The sequence below is a fragment of the Anomaloglossus baeobatrachus genome, unplaced genomic scaffold (assembly GCF_048569485.1).
Source record: "Anomaloglossus baeobatrachus isolate aAnoBae1 unplaced genomic scaffold, aAnoBae1.hap1 Scaffold_397, whole genome shotgun sequence".
NCBI classification, from domain to species: Eukaryota; Metazoa; Chordata; class Amphibia; order Anura; family Aromobatidae; genus Anomaloglossus; species Anomaloglossus baeobatrachus.
Window position 1 is genome coordinate 96,646 of NW_027443307.1, and position 20,116 is coordinate 116,761.

Here is a 20,116-nt window from a genome sequence, read left to right on the forward strand (position 1 = left end):
ACACTGGCAGGAAGGAGTTAACAGCATTTGCAGCATGAAGTTTGTTCTGAGTCCATGACTCATCCTGTCTCCTTAATGAGCAGGTGGCTGGACACAGGCAGGTCCCCATGACAACCAAGGGGAGAGGGGCCTGAAGGAGTGAGTTTAGTGCAGAGCACACAGAAGTTTTGGGGAACGTCAGGGGCTGCAAGGGAGTGCAGACATCCAGAGAACAGCTCCTGTTGAGGAGATGCCACGAGACCAGTGCTGATAACACCAAGAGGAGGGGAACGGAGCTGAGGACTGGGGTTCCCTGGAGAAAGTTGTACCCGGTGGCGGTTGGTGGTGTCCGCTACCGGGGATGAGAGAGACAGACAGGCGGCGAGTTCCCAAGATGCTCTATGCCATGGGGATGGCACTAACGCACCGAAAGGGAGAGACCCCCAGAACACGTCACCGGACACCCCTTCCTCCTACCTGCCCGGGACCGACCAAAGGCTACAGGCGGCGAGGACCAGCACCCGGGTGCGATGTGAAACGGACTTTAAATAAAGAACAACTGGAACCGCACACCGTGACTGCTGTGAGTAATGCCGCCGCCCTGTGCCCCCGGTGTCCCTGAGGACTGTTGCCCTGGGTCTCATTAACCTCCCGGGGCTCCCTCGCTCCACCCGTGGGGAGCGATTCCATCCGGCTGCCCGTAACACCTGCCCCGGAGAGAGACCGCACAGCGGCGGCTTAACACCTGGCCGCAAACCACGGGTGGCGCTGCAAGCACCCCCCGTCCCCGTCCCGTACCGTTTCCTGGGGAAGAGCGATGGAAAGCCCCCCCCCAGGGACCCTGTTACCCTCCTTCCATCCCCCTTGTAACACCGGACTGACGGTCGGACTTTCCTTTTATTGAAACCCGCCGGGGGTCACGGAAGCCGGGTCGGGCCACTCACAGCCTGACCCCGAATACCACCGGCCCGGTGACCGTGGGAGCCCTGCAAGCCCCGGCGTGGGCGTTTCAACTTGGCGCTGCGAGCAGGGCCCGGACGAGACCCGGTAACGCCGGGTGACGCGTGCCTTGTGTTTACCATCTGCAAAATTGGATTGTCTAACATTTATTTTGGTGCCTGCGGCTGCAGGTATGCGACCAATGGACTTGGACTGTACAATGGCGTCCATTGAGAATGGGATGGGCGCCATCCGTACCAACAAGGACTGGACTTGCCCACCCTTCGTGGGTGGGGCTGCAGCGGGGCGCGAAAATCCGTGCCCGCCCCTTTGTTGGACATTGCTAGGAGCCAGGAACCCTGCCTCCCCAGGCCCAGAAGATGGGGAGATGATATGGACTGCCTAGGTGCGAGCTTTGGCGAGTGGTGGCCGGAGGGGTGAGCCCGGCACCGCAGCCCGTACCGGGATTTGGACTACTGAGCTTTCCCCCCTAAACCTGGGTACCTGGAGGGCCCTGGAGCGTCATAAGGAGGCCTGTTCCAGAAAGTTTAAATGTTTTTTTTTATATATGCAAATGTTTCTTTTTCCATGCTTTTCTTCTCCTTCTTCTTTTTCCTCCTGCCTCTTCCTATCCTTCATTGGGTCCCGGTAAAAGGGACGTGTTAATTTGTTTATCTATGAAAAGGTTTTTTTGCGGTATTGTTTGTTGTCGCAACCCCGGAGTGTTGTGTTTTTGGTCTGGAGGAATGTAACGCCCCTGTAAACGGGTCGTTACAGGGTATTAAATGTTACCCCATTTTTCCCGGGCAGGAGGAAGAAGGGTCCCCACAACACACACTAACATCACACTGGCAGGAAGGAGTTAACAGCATTTGCAGCATGAAGTTTGTTCTGAGTCCATGACTCATCCTGTCTCCTTAATGAGCAGGTGGCTGGACACAGGCAGGTCCCCATGACAACCAAGGGGAGGGGGGCCTGAAGGAGTGAGTTTAGTGCAGAGCACACAGAAGTTTTGGGGAACGTCAGGGAGCTTTTGGGGAACGCTGCAAGGGAGTGCAGACATCCAGAGAACAGCTCCTGTTGAGGAGATGCCACGAGACCAGTGCTGATAACACCAAGAGGAGGGGAACGGAGCTGAGGACTGGGGTTCCCTGGAGAAAGTTGTACCCGGTGGCGGTTGGTGGTGTCCGCTACCGGGGATGAGAGAGACAGACAGGCGGCGAGTTCCCAAGATGCTCTATGCCATGGGGACAACACTAACGCACCGAAAGGGAGAGACCCCCAGAACACCTCACCGGACACCCCTTCCTCCTACCTGCCCGGGACCGACCAAAGGCTACAGGAGGCGAGGACCAGCACCCGGGTGCGATGTGAAACGGACTTTAAATAAAGAACAACTGGAACCGCACACCGTGACTGCTGTGAGTAATGCCGCCGCCCTGTGCCCCCGGTGTCCCTGAGGACTGTTGCCCTGGGTCTCATTAACCTCCCGGGGCTCCCTCGCTCCACCCGTGGGGAGCGATTCCATCCGGCTGCCTGTAACACCTGCCCCGGAGAGAGACCGCGCAGCGGCGGCTTAACACCTGGCCGCAAACCACGGGTGGCGCTGCAAGCACCCCCCGTCCCCGTCCCGTACCGTTTCCTGGGGAAGAGCGATGGAAAGCCCCCCCAGGGACTCTGTTACCCTCCTTCCATCCCCCTTGTAACACCGGACTGACGGTCGGACTTTCCTTTTATTGAAACCCGCCGGGGGTCACGAAAGCCGGGTCGGGCCACTCACAGCCTGACCCCGAATACCACCGGCCCGGTGACCGTGCGAGCCCTGCAAGCCCCGGCGTGGGCGTTTCATATGTACTATAATACTGTATATAAGAAGGAATGATAGTCTGTACTACTGTAAGAATGTATGTACTATAATAGTGTATATAAGAAGGAATGATAGTCTGTACTACTGTAAGAATGTATGTACTATAATAGTGTATATAAGAAGGAATGATAGTCTGTACTACTGTAAGAATGTATGTACTATGATAGTGTATATAAGAAGGAATGATAGTCTGTACTACTGTAAGAATGTGTGTACTATCATAGTATATATAAGAAACAATGATAGTCTGTACTACTGTAAGAATGTATGTACTATAATAGTGTATATAAGTAGGAATGATAGTCTGTACTACTGTAAGAATGTATGTACTATGATAGTATATATATAAGAAGGAATGAGTCTGTACTACTGGAAGAATGTATGTACTATAATAGTGTATATAAGAAGGAATGAGTCTGTACTACTGTAAGAATGTATGTACTATAATAGTGTATATAAGAAGGAATGATAGTCTGTACTACTGTAAGAATGTATGTACTATAATAGTGTATATAAGAAGGAATGATAGTCTGTACTACTGTAAGAATGTATGTACTATAATAGTGTATATAAGAAGGAATGATAGTCTGTACTACTGTAAGAATGTGTGTACTATCATAGTATATATAAGAAACAATGATAGTCTGTACTACTGTAAGAATGCATGTACTATAATAGTATATATAAGAAGGAATGATAGTCTGTACTACTGTAAGAATGTATGTACTATAATAGTGTATATAAGAAGGAATGATAGTCTGTACTACTGTAAGAATGTATGTACTATAATAGTGTATATAAGAAGGAATGATAGTCTGTACTACTGTAAGAATGTATGTACTATGATAGTGTATATAAGAAGGAATGATAGTCTGTACTACTGTAAGAATGTGTGTACTATCATAGTATATATAAGAAACAATGATAGTCTGTACTACTGTAAGAATGTATGTACTATAATAGTGTATATAAGAAGGAATGATAGTCTGTACTACTGTAAGAATGTGTGTACTATCATAGTATATATAAGAAACAATGATAGTCTGTACTACTGTAAGAATGTATGTACTATAATAGTGTATATAAGTAGGAATGATAGTCTGTACTACTGTAAGAATGTATGTACTATGATAGTATATATAAGAATGAATGATAGTCTGTACTACTGTAAGAATGTATGTACTATAATAGTGTATATAAGAAGGAATGATAGTCTGTACTACTGTAAGAATGTATGTACTATAATAGTATATATATAAGAAGGAATGAGTCTGTACTACTGGAAGAATGTATGTACTATAATAGTGTATATAAGAAGGAATGAGTCTGTACTACTGTAAGAATGTATGTACTATAATAGTGTATATAAGAAGGAATGATAGTCTGTACTACTGTAAGAATGTGTGTACTATCATAGTATATATAAGAAACAATGATAGTCTGTACTACTGTAAGAATGTATGTACTATAATAGTGTATATAAGTAGGAATGATAGTCTGTACTACTGTAAGAGCAACATCTGGCTCCAGTACTTCAGAGACCTCTACAAAGACATCCCAAAAGAAGGACTAAGCCAAGAGCAGGAAAACATAACATCAAAACTAAAGGCAATGGAAGAGAAAATCAAAAACTTCCAAAACCCACTGGACACACCAATTACATTACAGGAAGTTGCAGAGAAAATCACTTCCATAAAGTGTAAAAAATCTAGTGGTCTGGATGGAATCCCCCCAGAGATGTTGAAGTACAGCCCACCAGAAATTCAAGCTGCAATGGTTAAACTGTTCAACATTGTGCTGAGTGCTGGCTACTTCCCTCGTACCTGGAACCAAGGACTCATTACACCGATCCACAAGAGTGGGGACAGGTATGACCCTGCCAACTACAGAGGCATATGTGTCAGCAGTAACTTGGGAAAACTGTTCAACAGCATCCTAAACAAAAGGATCATCAGTTTCCTTACCGAGCACAATGTCCTGAGCAAAAGCCAAGCAGGGTTCGTGCCAAACCACCGCACCACGGACCACATCTACACCCTGCACAGTCTCATTCAGAGCCACGTCCACAATACAAAGCATGGGAAGATATACGCCTGCTTTGTAGACTTTAAAAAGGCCTTTGACTCAGTGTGGCACCCGGGCTTGTTTTTAAAAATGCTGGAAAGCGGAATAGGAGGAAAGACCTACGATGTCATCAAAAGCTCCTACACCGAGAACCTCTGCAGCGTGAGTGTGAACGGTAGAAGAACGGCTTATTTCCAGCAGAGCCGAGGAGTCAGACAGGGCTGCAGCCTAAGTCCAACGCTCTTCAATATTTACATCAATGAGCTGGCTGCTGCTCTGGAATCTTCACCTGCTCCAGGTCTCACACTCCATGACGCCCAGGTGAAATTCTTGCTCTATGCAGATGACCTACTGCTGGTGTCACCAACCGAGAAAGGTCTCCAAGACAACCTACAAATTTTGGAGAAATTCAGCTCCACATGGGCACTACCGATCAATCTAAAGAAAACCAACATCATGGTGTTCCAGAAGAGAAAAAGAAGATTTGACCAGCATCCTTCATTTGTCGTAAACGGCTGCACTCTAACAGGAACAGACAAATACACCTACTTGGGCCTGGAAATTCACCAGTCAGGGAGCTTTAAACAAGCCATAGAGACCCTGAAAAACAAGGCCTGCAAAACCTTTTATGCCATCCGAAGGAAATTGTATCATCTGAAGCCACCAGTGAGGGTCTGGCTAAAAATCTTCGATTCCATCATTGCCCCAATCCTCCTGTATGGCAGCGAAGTCTGGGGCCCTCACACTTACCCAGATTGGTCAAGGTGGGATTCCAGCCCAACAGAAATATTCCACCTGGAATTCTGTAAGCACCTTCTCCAGGTCCATCGAAGCACCTCCAACAGCGCCTGTCGAGCTGAGCTGGGCAGATTCCCTCTACACCTAGCAGCTCTGAAGAGGTCACTATCATTTCAGGCTCACCTACAGAGTAGCAATCCAAGCTCCCATCACCACAAAGCTCTGATACATATACGTGGGCCAGATGAACCAGGACCCCTGGCACAGCTCTCCCAAACCCAACTGGACAAAATAACCAATCACAGCAGCCTGACAAGAACCAGAATCAGGAAGATGGTAGACGAGGGCCAGGAGAGGTATGTCAGTGACTGGAGGACCGACATCAACACCTCACAGAAACTGACCACGTACCAGAGTCTACAGAGAGACTACAGACTGGCCCCGTATCTGGAGAAAATCCCGGACCCCAGAGACCGCAGGACCCTGAGCCGATATAGACTCAGTGCCCACAGTCTAGCCATCGAATCCGGTCGACACAAGCAGAGCTACAAGCCAAGGGAGGACAGACTGTGCCAACACTGTGACCTGGAGGCCCTGGAGGATGAAACCCACTTCCTGCTACACTGCACCAAGTACTCAGCAGTGAGGGACACTCACTTCAGGAGACTCTCCCATCTCTTCCCGGATTTCAGCTCCATGAAGGAGGAAGAGAAAATATATATCCTGCTGGGGGAAGAAGAGAGCGCAGTGGAGATAGCAGCGCGGTATGTGAGCGAATGTCATAGACTTCGAGAAAGAGAACTATGATAAGCCATGGACTTCCATAGCCCCCCATCCCAGATGTGGCCCCCCAATCCCCACCCTGGATATGCCCCATCCACCGTTACCACAGTCCCCACCGTGGATATGCCCCATCATAAGCCATGGACTTCCATAGCCCCCATCCTAGAAGTGCCCCCACAGTCCCCACCCTGGATGTGCCCCATCCATCCTTCCTACAATCCCCACCCACCATCCCCACAGCCCCAGGCCCTAATGTACACTTGCTTTGGCAAAACTAATTTGTATTTGGTCCTGCCAATAAAGCTTATTTGATTTGATTTGATTTGATTTGATTTGATTTGTGTATATAAGTAGGAATGATAGTCTGTACTACTGTAAGAATGTATGTACTATGATAGTATATATAAGAATGAATGATAGTCTGTACTACTGTAAGAATGTATGTACTATAATAGTGTATATAAGAAGGAATGATAGTCTGTTCTACTGTAAGAATGTATGTACTATAATAGTATATATAAGAATGAATGATGGTCTGTACTACTGTAAGAATGTATGTACTATGATAGTGTATATAAGAAGGAATGATAGTCTGTACTACTGTAAGAATGTATGTACTATAATAGTGTATATAAGAAGGAATGATAGTCTGTACTACTGTAAGAATGTATGTACTATAATAGTATATATAAGAAGGAATGATAGTCTGTTCTACTGTAAGAATGTATGTACTATAATAGTATATATAAGAATGAATGATGGTCTGTACTACTGTAAGAATGTATGTACTATAATAGTATATATAAGAATGAATGATGGTCTGTACTACTGTAAGAATGTATGTACTATAATAGTATATATAAGAATGAATGATGGTCTGTACTACTGTAAGAATGTATGTACTATAATAGTGTATATAAGAAGGAATGATAGTCTGTACTACTGTAAGAATGTATGTACTATAATAGTATATATAAGAAGGAATGATAGTCTGTACTACTGTAAGAATGTATGTACTATAATAGTATATATAAGAAGGAATGAGTCTGTACTACTGTAAGAATGTATGTACTATAATAGTATATATAAGAAGGAATGAGTCTGTACTACTGTAAGAATGTATGTACTATAATAGTGTATATAAGAAGGAATGATAGTCTGTACTACTGTAAGAATGTATGTACTATAATAGTATATATATAAGAAGGAATGAGTCTGTACTACTGGAAGAATGTATGTACTATAATAGTATATATTTTTTTTTTTTTTTTTTTTTTTTTTTTTTATATATAAGAAGGAATGAGTCTGTACTACTGTAAGAATGTATGTACTATAATAGTGTATATAAGAAGGAATGATAGTCTGTACTACTGTAAGAATGTATGTACTATAATAGTGTATATAAGAAGGAATGATAGTCTGTACTACTGTAAGAATGTATGTACTATAATAGTGTATATAAGAAGGAATGATAGTCTGTACTACTGTAAGAATGTATGTACTATAATAGTGTATATAAGTAGGAATGATAGTCTGTACTACTGTAAGAATGTATGTACTATGATAGTATATATAAGAATGAATGATAGTCTGTACTACTGTAAGAATGTATGTACTATAATAGTGTATATAAGAAGGAATGATAGTCTATACTACTGTAAGAATGTATGTACTATAATAGTATATATAAGAAACAATGATAGTCTGTACTACTGTAAGAATGTATGTACTATAATAGTGTATATAAGTAGGAATGATAGTCTGTACTACTGTAAGAATGTATGTACTATGATAGTATATATAAGAATGAATGATAGTCTGTACTACTGTAAGAATGTATGTACTATAATAGTGTATATAAGAAGGAATGATAGTCTGTACTACTGTAAGAATGTATGTACTATAATAGTGTATATAAGAAGGAATGATAGTCTGTACTACTGTAAGAATGTATGTACTATAATAGTGTATATAAGAAGGAATGATAGTCTATACTACTGTAAGAATGTATGTACTATAATAGTATATATAAGAAGGAATGATAGTCTGTACTACTGTAAGAATGCATGTACTATAATAGTATATATAAGAAGGAATGATAGTCTGTACTACTGTAAGAATGTATGTACTATAATAGTGTATATAAGAAGGAATGATAGTCTGTACTACTGTAAGAATGTATGTACTATAATAGTGTATATAAGAAGGAATGATAGTCTATACTACTGTAAGAATGTATGTACTATGATAGTAAATATAAGAAGGAATGATAGTCTGTACTACTGTAAGAATGTATGTACTATAATAGTGTATATAAGAAGGAATGATAGTCTGTACTACTGTAAGAATGTATGTACTATGATAGTAAATATAAGAAGGAATGATAGTCTGTACTACTGTAAGAATGTATGTACTATAATAGTATATATAAGAAGGAATGATAGTCTGTACTACTGTAAGAATGTATGTACTATGATAGTATATATAAGAAGGATTGATTGTCTGTACTACTGTAAGAATGCATGTACTATAATAGTATATATAAGAAGGAATGATAGTCTGTACTACTGTAAGAATGTATGTACTATGATAGTATATATAAGGAATGATAGTCTGTACTACTGTAAGTATGTATGTGTAACGCCCCTGTAAACGGGTCGTTACAGGGTATTAAATGTTACCCCATTTTTCCCGGGCAGGAGGAAGAAGGGTCCCCACAACACACACTAACATCACACTGGCAGGAAGGAGTTAACAGCATTTGCAGCATGAAGTTTGTTCTGAGTCCATGACTCATCCTGTCTCCTTAATGAGCAGGTGGCTGGACACAGGCAGGTCCCCATGACAACCAAGGGGAGAGGGGCCTGAAGGAGTGAGTTTAGTGCAGAGCACACAGAAGTTTTGGGGAACGTCAGGGGCTGCAAGGGAGTGCAGACATCCAGAGAACAGCTCCTGTTGAGGAGATGCCACGAGACCAGTGCTGATAACACCAAGAGGAGGGGAACGGAGCTGAGGACTGGGGTTCCCTGGAGAAAGTTGTACCCGGTGGCGGTTGGTGGTGTCCGCTACCGGGGATGAGAGAGACAGACAGGCGGCGAGTTCCCAAGATGCTCTATGCCATGGGGATGGCACTAACGCACCGAAAGGGAGAGACCCCCAGAACACGTCACCGGACACCCCTTCCTCCTACCTGCCCGGGACCGACCAAAGGCTACAGGCGGCGAGGACCAGCACCCGGGTGCGATGTGAAACGGACTTTAAATAAAGAACAACTGGAACCGCACACCGTGACTGCTGTGAGTAATGCCGCCGCCCTGTGCCCCCGGTGTCCCTGAGGACTGTTGCCCTGGGTCTCATTAACCTCCCGGGGCTCCCTCGCTCCACCCGTGGGGAGCGATTCCATCCGGCTGCCCGTAACACCTGCCCCGGAGAGAGACCGCACAGCGGCGGCTTAACACCTGGCCGCAAACCACGGGTGGCGCTGCAAGCACCCCCCGTCCCCGTCCCGTACCGTTTCCTGGGGAAGAGCGATGGAAAGCCCCCCCCCAGGGACCCTGTTACCCTCCTTCCATCCCCCTTGTAACACCGGACTGACGGTCGGACTTTCCTTTTATTGAAACCCGCCGGGGGTCACGGAAGCCGGGTCGGGCCACTCACAGCCTGACCCCGAATACCACCGGCCCGGTGACCGTGGGAGCCCTGCAAGCCCCGGCGTGGGCGTTTCAACTTGGCGCTGCGAGCAGGGCCCGGACGAGACCCGGTAACGCCGGGTGACGCGTGCCTTGTGTTTACCATCTGCAAAATTGGATTGTCTAACATTTATTTTGGTGCCTGCGGCTGCAGGTATGCGACCAATGGACTTGGACTGTACAATGGCGTCCATTGAGAATGGGATGGGCGCCATCCGTACCAACAAGGACTGGACTTGCCCACCCTTCGTGGGTGGGGCTGCAGCGGGGCGCGAAAATCCGTGCCCGCCCCTTTGTTGGACATTGCTAGGAGCCAGGAACCCTGCCTCCCCAGGCCCAGAAGATGGGGAGATGATATGGACTGCCTAGGTGCGAGCTTTGGCGAGTGGTGGCCGGAGGGGTGAGCCCGGCACCGCAGCCCGTACCGGGATTTGGACTACTGAGCTTTCCCCCCTAAACCTGGGTACCTGGAGGGCCCTGGAGCGTCATAAGGAGGCCTGTTCCAGAAAGTTTAAATGTTTTTTTTTATATATGCAAATGTTTCTTTTTCCATGCTTTTCTTCTCCTTCTTCTTTTTCCTCCTGCCTCTTCCTATCCTTCATTGGGTCCCGGTAAAAGGGACGTGTTAATTTGTTTATCTATGAAAAGGTTTTTTTGCGGTATTGTTTGTTGTCGCAACCCCGGAGTGTTGTGTTTTTGGTCTGGAGGAATGTAACGCCCCTGTAAACGGGTCGTTACAGGGTATTAAATGTTACCCCATTTTTCCCGGGCAGGAGGAAGAAGGGTCCCCACAACACACACTAACATCACACTGGCAGGAAGGAGTTAACAGCATTTGCAGCATGAAGTTTGTTCTGAGTCCATGACTCATCCTGTCTCCTTAATGAGCAGGTGGCTGGACACAGGCAGGTCCCCATGACAACCAAGGGGAGGGGGGCCTGAAGGAGTGAGTTTAGTGCAGAGCACACAGAAGTTTTGGGGAACGTCAGGGAGCTTTTGGGGAACGCTGCAAGGGAGTGCAGACATCCAGAGAACAGCTCCTGTTGAGGAGATGCCACGAGACCAGTGCTGATAACACCAAGAGGAGGGGAACGGAGCTGAGGACTGGGGTTCCCTGGAGAAAGTTGTACCCGGTGGCGGTTGGTGGTGTCCGCTACCGGGGATGAGAGAGACAGACAGGCGGCGAGTTCCCAAGATGCTCTATGCCATGGGGACAACACTAACGCACCGAAAGGGAGAGACCCCCAGAACACCTCACCGGACACCCCTTCCTCCTACCTGCCCGGGACCGACCAAAGGCTACAGGAGGCGAGGACCAGCACCCGGGTGCGATGTGAAACGGACTTTAAATAAAGAACAACTGGAACCGCACACCGTGACTGCTGTGAGTAATGCCGCCGCCCTGTGCCCCCGGTGTCCCTGAGGACTGTTGCCCTGGGTCTCATTAACCTCCCGGGGCTCCCTCGCTCCACCCGTGGGGAGCGATTCCATCCGGCTGCCTGTAACACCTGCCCCGGAGAGAGACCGCGCAGCGGCGGCTTAACACCTGGCCGCAAACCACGGGTGGCGCTGCAAGCACCCCCCGTCCCCGTCCCGTACCGTTTCCTGGGGAAGAGCGATGGAAAGCCCCCCCAGGGACTCTGTTACCCTCCTTCCATCCCCCTTGTAACACCGGACTGACGGTCGGACTTTCCTTTTATTGAAACCCGCCGGGGGTCACGAAAGCCGGGTCGGGCCACTCACAGCCTGACCCCGAATACCACCGGCCCGGTGACCGTGCGAGCCCTGCAAGCCCCGGCGTGGGCGTTTCATATGTACTATAATACTGTATATAAGAAGGAATGATAGTCTGTACTACTGTAAGAATGTATGTACTATAATAGTGTATATAAGAAGGAATGATAGTCTGTACTACTGTAAGAATGTATGTACTATAATAGTGTATATAAGAAGGAATGATAGTCTGTACTACTGTAAGAATGTATGTACTATGATAGTGTATATAAGAAGGAATGATAGTCTGTACTACTGTAAGAATGTGTGTACTATCATAGTATATATAAGAAACAATGATAGTCTGTACTACTGTAAGAATGTATGTACTATAATAGTGTATATAAGTAGGAATGATAGTCTGTACTACTGTAAGAATGTATGTACTATGATAGTATATATATAAGAAGGAATGAGTCTGTACTACTGGAAGAATGTATGTACTATAATAGTGTATATAAGAAGGAATGAGTCTGTACTACTGTAAGAATGTATGTACTATAATAGTGTATATAAGAAGGAATGATAGTCTGTACTACTGTAAGAATGTATGTACTATAATAGTGTATATAAGAAGGAATGATAGTCTGTACTACTGTAAGAATGTGTGTACTATCATAGTATATATAAGAAACAATGATAGTCTGTACTACTGTAAGAATGCATGTACTATAATAGTATATATAAGAAGGAATGATAGTCTGTACTACTGTAAGAATGTATGTACTATAATAGTGTATATAAGAAGGAATGATAGTCTGTACTACTGTAAGAATGTATGTACTATAATAGTGTATATAAGAAGGAATGATAGTCTGTACTACTGTAAGAATGTATGTACTATGATAGTGTATATAAGAAGGAATGATAGTCTGTACTACTGTAAGAATGTGTGTACTATCATAGTATATATAAGAAACAATGATAGTCTGTACTACTGTAAGAATGTATGTACTATAATAGTGTATATAAGAAGGAATGATAGTCTGTACTACTGTAAGAATGTGTGTACTATCATAGTATATATAAGAAACAATGATAGTCTGTACTACTGTAAGAATGTATGTACTATAATAGTGTATATAAGTAGGAATGATAGTCTGTACTACTGTAAGAATGTATGTACTATGATAGTATATATAAGAATGAATGATAGTCTGTACTACTGTAAGAATGTATGTACTATAATAGTGTATATAAGAAGGAATGATAGTCTGTACTACTGTAAGAATGTATGTACTATAATAGTATATATATAAGAAGGAATGAGTCTGTACTACTGGAAGAATGTATGTACTATAATAGTGTATATAAGAAGGAATGAGTCTGTACTACTGTAAGAATGTATGTACTATAATAGTGTATATAAGAAGGAATGATAGTCTGTACTACTGTAAGAATGTGTGTACTATCATAGTATATATAAGAAACAATGATAGTCTGTACTACTGTAAGAATGTATGTACTATAATAGTGTATATAAGTAGGAATGATAGTCTGTACTACTGTAAGAGCAACATCTGGCTCCAGTACTTCAGAGACCTCTACAAAGACATCCCAAAAGAAGGACTAAGCCAAGAGCAGGAAAACATAACATCAAAACTAAAGGCAATGGAAGAGAAAATCAAAAACTTCCAAAACCCACTGGACACACCAATTACATTACAGGAAGTTGCAGAGAAAATCACTTCCATAAAGTGTAAAAAATCTAGTGGTCTGGATGGAATCCCCCCAGAGATGTTGAAGTACAGCCCACCAGAAATTCAAGCTGCAATGGTTAAACTGTTCAACATTGTGCTGAGTGCTGGCTACTTCCCTCGTACCTGGAACCAAGGACTCATTACACCGATCCACAAGAGTGGGGACAGGTATGACCCTGCCAACTACAGAGGCATATGTGTCAGCAGTAACTTGGGAAAACTGTTCAACAGCATCCTAAACAAAAGGATCATCAGTTTCCTTACCGAGCACAATGTCCTGAGCAAAAGCCAAGCAGGGTTCGTGCCAAACCACCGCACCACGGACCACATCTACACCCTGCACAGTCTCATTCAGAGCCACGTCCACAATACAAAGCATGGGAAGATATACGCCTGCTTTGTAGACTTTAAAAAGGCCTTTGACTCAGTGTGGCACCCGGGCTTGTTTTTAAAAATGCTGGAAAGCGGAATAGGAGGAAAGACCTACGATGTCATCAAAAGCTCCTACACCGAGAACCTCTGCAGCGTGAGTGTGAACGGTAGAAGAACGGCTTATTTCCAGCAGAGCCGAGGAGTCAGACAGGGCTGCAGCCTAAGTCCAACGCTCTTCAATATTTACATCAATGAGCTGGCTGCTGCTCTGGAATCTTCACCTGCTCCAGGTCTCACACTCCATGACGCCCAGGTGAAATTCTTGCTCTATGCAGATGACCTACTGCTGGTGTCACCAACCGAGAAAGGTCTCCAAGACAACCTACAAATTTTGGAGAAATTCAGCTCCACATGGGCACTACCGATCAATCTAAAGAAAACCAACATCATGGTGTTCCAGAAGAGAAAAAGAAGATTTGACCAGCATCCTTCATTTGTCGTAAACGGCTGCACTCTAACAGGAACAGACAAATACACCTACTTGGGCCTGGAAATTCACCAGTCAGGGAGCTTTAAACAAGCCATAGAGACCCTGAAAAACAAGGCCTGCAAAACCTTTTATGCCATCCGAAGGAAATTGTATCATCTGAAGCCACCAGTGAGGGTCTGGCTAAAAATCTTCGATTCCATCATTGCCCCAATCCTCCTGTATGGCAGCGAAGTCTGGGGCCCTCACACTTACCCAGATTGGTCAAGGTGGGATTCCAGCCCAACAGAAATATTCCACCTGGAATTCTGTAAGCACCTTCTCCAGGTCCATCGAAGCACCTCCAACAGCGCCTGTCGAGCTGAGCTGGGCAGATTCCCTCTACACCTAGCAGCTCTGAAGAGGTCACTATCATTTCAGGCTCACCTACAGAGTAGCAATCCAAGCTCCCATCACCACAAAGCTCTGATACATATACGTGGGCCAGATGAACCAGGACCCCTGGCACAGCTCTCCCAAACCCAACTGGACAAAATAACCAATCACAGCAGCCTGACAAGAACCAGAATCAGGAAGATGGTAGACGAGGGCCAGGAGAGGTATGTCAGTGACTGGAGGACCGACATCAACACCTCACAGAAACTGACCACGTACCAGAGTCTACAGAGAGACTACAGACTGGCCCCGTATCTGGAGAAAATCCCGGACCCCAGAGACCGCAGGACCCTGAGCCGATATAGACTCAGTGCCCACAGTCTAGCCATCGAATCCGGTCGACACAAGCAGAGCTACAAGCCAAGGGAGGACAGACTGTGCCAACACTGTGACCTGGAGGCCCTGGAGGATGAAACCCACTTCCTGCTACACTGCACCAAGTACTCAGCAGTGAGGGACACTCACTTCAGGAGACTCTCCCATCTCTTCCCGGATTTCAGCTCCATGAAGGAGGAAGAGAAAATATATATCCTGCTGGGGGAAGAAGAGAGCGCAGTGGAGATAGCAGCGCGGTATGTGAGCGAATGTCATAGACTTCGAGAAAGAGAACTATGATAAGCCATGGACTTCCATAGCCCCCCATCCCAGATGTGGCCCCCCAATCCCCACCCTGGATATGCCCCATCCACCGTTACCACAGTCCCCACCGTGGATATGCCCCATCATAAGCCATGGACTTCCATAGCCCCCATCCTAGAAGTGCCCCCACAGTCCCCACCCTGGATGTGCCCCATCCATCCTTCCTACAATCCCCACCCACCATCCCCACAGCCCCAGGCCCTAATGTACACTTGCTTTGGCAAAACTAATTTGTATTTGGTCCTGCCAATAAAGCTTATTTGATTTGATTTGATTTGATTTGATTTGATTTGTGTATATAAGTAGGAATGATAGTCTGTACTACTGTAAGAATGTATGTACTATGATAGTATATATAAGAATGAATGATAGTCTGTACTACTGTAAGAATGTATGTACTATGATAGTATATATAAGAATGAATGATAGTCTGTACTACTGTAAGAATGTATGTACTATAATAGTGTATATAAGAAGGAATGATAGTCTGTTCTACTGTAAGAATGTATGTACTATAATAGTATATATAAGAATGAATGATGGTCTGTACTACTGTAAGAATGTATGTACTATAATAGTGTATATAAGAAGGAATGATAGTCTGTACTACTGTAAGAATGTATGTACTATAATAGTATATATAAGAAGGAATGATAGTCTGTTCTACTGTAAGAATGTATGTACTATAATAGTATATATAAGAATGAATGATGGTCTGTACTACTGTAAGAATGTATGTACTATAATAGTATATATAAGAATGAATGATGGTCTGTACTACTGTAAGAATGTATGTACTATAATAGTATATATAAGAATGAATGATGGTCTGTACTACTGTAAGAATGTATGTACTATAATAGTGTATATAAGAAGGAATGATAGTCTGTACTACTGTAAGAATGTATGTACTATAATAGTATATATAAGAAGGAATGATAGTCTGTACTACTGTAAGAATGTATGTACTATAATAGTATATATAAGAAGGAATGAGTCTGTACTACTGTAAGAATGTATGTACTATAATAGTATATATAAGAAGGAATGAGTCTGTACTACTGTAAGAATGTATGTACTATAATAGTGTATATAAGAAGGAATGATAGTCTGTACTACTGTAAGAATGTATGTACTATAATAGTGTATATAAGAAGGAATGATAGTCTGTACTACTGTAAGAATGTATGTACTATAATAGTATATATATAAGAAGGAATGAGTCTGTACTACTGGAAGAATGTATGTACTATAATAGTATATATTTTTTTTTTTTTTTTTTTTTTTTTTTTTATATATAAGAAGGAATGAGTCTGTACTACTGTAAGAATGTATGTACTATAATAGTGTATATAAGAAGGAATGATAGTCTGTACTACTGTAAGAATGTATGTACTATAATAGTGTATATAAGAAGGAATGATAGTCTGTACTACTGTAAGAATGTATGTACTATAATAGTGTATATAAGAAGGAATGATAGTCTGTACTACTGTAAGAATGTATGTACTATAATAGTGTATATAAGTAGGAATGATAGTCTGTACTACTGTAAGAATGTATGTACTATGATAGTATATATAAGAATGAATGATAGTCTGTACTACTGTAAGAATGTATGTACTATAATAGTGTATATAAGAAGGAATGATAGTCTGTACTACTGTAAGAATGTATGTACTATAATAGTGTATATAAGAAGGAATGATAGTCTATACTACTGTAAGAATGTATGTACTATAATAGTATATATAAGAAACAATGATAGTCTGTACTACTGTAAGAATGTATGTACTATAATAGTGTATATAAGTAGGAATGATAGTCTGTACTACTGTAAGAATGTATGTACTATGATAGTATATATAAGAATGAATGATAGTCTGTACTACTGTAAGAATGTATGTACTATAATAGTGTATATAAGAAGGAATGATAGTCTGTACTACTGTAAGAATGTATGTACTATAATAGTGTATATAAGAAGGAATGATAGTCTGTACTACTGTAAGAATGTATGTACTATAATAGTGTATATAAGAAGGAATGATAGTCTATACTACTGTAAGAATGTATGTACTATAATAGTATATATAAGAAGGAATGATAGTCTGTACTACTGTAAGAATGTATGTACTATAATAGTGTATATAAGAAGGAATGATAGTCTGTTCTACTGTAAGAATGTATGTACTATAATAGTGTATATAAGAAGGAATGATAGTCTGTACTACTGTAAGAATGTGTGTACTATCATAGTATATATAAGAAACAATGATAGTCTGTACTACTGTAAGAATGTATGTACTATAATAGTGTATATAAGTAGGAATGATAGTCTGTACTACTGTAAGAATGTATGTACTATGATAGTATATATAAGAATGAATGATAGTCTGTACTACTGTAAGAATGTATGTACTATAATAGTGTATATAAGAAGGAATGATAGTCTGTTCTACTGTAAGAATGTATGTACTATGATAGTGTATATAAGAAGGAATGATAGTCTGTACTACTGTAAGAATGTGTGTACTATCATAGTATATATAAGAAACAATGATAGTCTGTACTACTGTAAGAATGTATGTACTATAATAGTGTATATAAGTAGGAATGATAGTCTGTACTACTGTAAGAATGTATGTACTATGATAGTATATATAAGAATGAATGATAGTCTGTACTACTGTAAGAATGTATGTACTATAATAGTGTATATAAGAAGGAATGATAGTCTGTACTACTGTAAGAATGTATGTACTATAATAGTGTATATAAGAAGGAATGATAGTCTGTTCTACTGTAAGAATGTATGTACTATAATAGTATATATAAGAATGAATGATGGTCTGTACTACTGTAAGAATGTATGTACTATAATAGTGTATATAAGAAGGAATGATAGTCTGTACTACTGTAAGAATGTATGTACTATAATAGTGTATATAAGAAGGAATGATAGTCTGTACTACTGTAAGAATGTATGTACTATAATAGTGTATATAAGAAGGAATGATAGTCTGTTCTACTGTAAGAATGTATGTACTATAATAGTATATATAAGAATGAATGATGGTCTGTACTACTGTAAGAATGTATGTACTATAATAGTATATATAAGAAGGAATGATAGTCTGTTCTACTGTAAGAATGTATGTACTATAATAGTATATATAAGAAGGAATGATAGTCTGTTCTACTGTAAGAATGTATGTACTATAATAGTATATATAAGAAGGAATGATAGTCTGTACTACTGTAAGAATGTATGTACTATGATAGTATATATAAGAATGAATGATAGTCTGTACTACTGTAAGAATGTATGTACTATAATAGTGTATATAAGAAGGAATGATAGTCTGTACTACTGTAAGAATGTATGTACTATAATAGTGTATATAAGAAGGAATGATAGTCTGTACTACTGTAAGAATGTATGTACTATAATAGTGTATATAAGAAGGAATGATAGTCTGTACTACTGTAAGAATGTATGTACTATAATAGTATATATATAAGAAGGAATGAGTCTGTACTACTGGAAGAATGTATGTACTATAATAGTATATATAAGAAGGAATGAGTCTGTACTACTGTAAGAATGTATGTACTATAATAGTGTATATAAGAAGGAATGATAGTCTGTACTACTGTAAGAATGTATCTATATATATAATTGCCTTATTCTGTCTGTCTGTCTGTCTGTCTGTCATGCTCCGAAATTGTGTCCTTACGGTGACACAAAGCTGATTGGCCGCTGGGCTCGCCATGGCCCCGCCCCCCCACACGGATTGCCCTTTCGCCCCGGCTCTCTGCAGGCCCCGCCCCCCTCACGCAATACACGCTCGCTCTGGCCCAACTGACACGGAGCTCCGATTCCCAGGTGAGTACACACACACATCAGATCACACTCAGTCTCACACTCACTCTCACACACACCTCACACATCACAACATCCTGGGATATCGCTTGCTTCTACACCGGCTCCGTCAGGATCCCGGCAGCGCCAGACATAACCTTGCGATGCTGGGATCTTGACGGAGGCCGTGAAAGCTGGTAACCATTATAAACATCGGGTAACTAAGGTCCCTTAGTTACCCGATGTGTATCATAGTTACCAGTGTACACCGGCTCACACTCACTCTCACACACACCTCACACACACATCACATCGCATCCACACATCAAGGTCCTGCAGCTGCGGAACACACACACACACATACACACACAAATCAGATCACACTCACACACACCTCACACATCACATCGCATCCACATACTCACAACATCCTGGGATATCGCTTGCTTCTCGGCGGCGATACTGTGCTGTTGTGAGCTTCCAGGACCTGCCGGGGGATCACATGGCCAGAAGCATGTGATATCCCCGGATGTTGTGAGTATCAGCGCGTATGTGCAATATCGTCAGTGTGTGTGTCTTTGTGTGTGAGTGTATGCGATCGGGTGTGTGTGAGTGTATGCGATCGGGTGTGTGTGTGTGGGTGTGTGTGAGTGTATGCGATCGGGTGTGTGTGAGTGTATGCGATCGGGTGTGTGTGAGTGTATGCGATCGGATCTGTGAGTGTCGGCAGAGGAGCACGGCGTGCTGGAGGAGGCTGAGAGGAGAGAGGCTGATCCTGGGGAAGGC